This window comes from Octopus bimaculoides, chromosome 24 (genome assembly GCF_001194135.2).
Source record: "Octopus bimaculoides isolate UCB-OBI-ISO-001 chromosome 24, ASM119413v2, whole genome shotgun sequence".
In the NCBI taxonomy this organism is placed as follows: Eukaryota; Metazoa; Mollusca; class Cephalopoda; order Octopoda; family Octopodidae; genus Octopus; species Octopus bimaculoides.
The window spans coordinates 35262013-35263999 of NC_069004.1; the positions used below are offsets into that span (position 1 = coordinate 35262013).

General features: G+C 39.2%; 1 protein-coding gene across 1 annotated transcript in view; it reads right to left on the reverse strand.

Moving 5' to 3' along the window:
* The window catches only part of LOC106884197 (cystathionine gamma-lyase), a 256495-nt gene that overhangs the window by 391 nt on the left and 254117 nt on the right, over positions 1-1987 (reverse strand). The window lies entirely within an intron of this gene.

Consider the following 1987-nt stretch of genomic DNA (forward strand, 5'->3'; position numbering starts at 1 on the left):
CCACCCACCCCGCATAAGTAGCGCTGTTTACTAAAATTATATCCTTCGGTGACAGAATGTCTTTTGGTCTTTTGTAATCAGGTTCCACTTGTTGGTTTTGTTGCTGTTGTTATTGTTGTTGTTGGTGTTGTTTCATATTTTAGGCAGATGTTTGACAAACGATTATATTGTTGAACCTAGATGTATTACTATATTTGTACATCGTTTTTTATGAATATATAAATATATATATTCTTGAAGTTTTAAATATATATATATATATGTGTGTATGTGGGCGAATGTGTGTATAGGCGCAGGCGTGGCTGTGTGGTAAGACGCTTGCTTTCCAACCACATGGTTCCGAGTTCAGCCCCACTGCGTGGCACCTTGGCTAAGTGTCTTCTACTATAGCCTCGGACCAACCAAAGCCTTGTGAGTGGATTTGATGGACAGAAACTCAAAGAAGCCCTTCGCACATATATATATATTTTGCGGTTTCGATTCCCTAACGGGCCGGTGCGTTATGTTCTTGAGCAAAACACTTCATCTCATTGCGGCATGTCACTCAGCTGTTGAAGAGTAAGTCTATAGGGGGGACTGGTGTCCTGTTCAAACAGAATGGGGTAACCTCGGTCACTTATACGTCTTTGGAACAGGGTAACAATCCCTATGAGTCTTAGGACTTGATACAGCAGTATTCAGATGTTGAGGATCATGATGGTGATGTGATATAGTTAAGCACTTAGATTAAAAACTGCGTCATTGACTGGTATTTGCAATTATTAGCTACGATGCTTAACTACGAGCCTCAAATAGGATCCTTTAATGGGTTCTTTAACCACGATCCTTAATAACAACCATTAGATGTCATCATTAATTGCAATCCTTGTCTACGATCCTTAACTGTTATCTTTAATTGTCCCCGTAACGGATGCAATACGATGAACCATATTATTCTAGGATACCACGTTTCAGTTACGTAGACTCGGCCGTTGATAATTCAGTGGGTCGGACATTGACACATTGCAATTAACTACACGATGCAATGGTAACAAGGAACACCTAGAAGCATGGCCTGTTGGTAGATGTCTCCGCCAGAGACACACTGCTCTACCACGCAACGCTGCCTCTCACAACTCTCTATATTAATTGCTAACAGGGACACAGTATTTCATTTTGCAACCATAAAATACTACCAAGGATGTTAAAGGTTTACAAGTCAATATAGTGTTTTACCTTTTGTGTTAGCAGTGCGATGTTCTCAATTTTAAGCTTATCTCTATAGAATTTCCATAAAGTTCGGAGCCAAGCCGTAACTGTCTCTGAACTCTATAGAAAATCTCTAGAGATAAATTTTAAGATTTTCTTTTTAATACTTGCTACTTCCTCGTGGTGTTCCCCTAATCTAAGCCCCTGTGACTAATAAAAGAAATTATTTTATCCTTTATACATTAAACATTATCGCTACGCAGTGAGGTATGATTTTGAGGTGGATATGGCTGCTATTTATAGCAAATAAAGTGACACACTACTTACTCTATCATCAGATTGTGTGTTGGTTTGTTTATGTTGTTTTGTTGTTTGTTGTTGTAGTTTTCAGTGTTTTTCTTGTAGGCGTTTAGTCCCTCCATCTCACACCGCTCCCAGATAGGAACATTGCCAGATCACTGTTGGTGCAGAACATCTTATTGCTATTGGTGACGGTGTTGTTGCCGATGTTTATACTGGTGTTATCGGCGATGGTAGCGGTGGTGGTGGTGGTGGTGCTGTTTTTGCTGCAATCAATGCACAATTAGTTGATAGAAGAGAGCAATTATCCACGGCAACCTGAGACCGTTTATCAATTAAAGACACTCACTGTTAAACAGGGACAGCGGCAAAAGGCGGCGCAAACACAGGCCTTTGTTGGCAGGGTTTCACTTAGATACTTTCGTAATTGCAGATATTCATAGAAATACACATACATATATATACACATATGTATATATATATATATATATATATATAT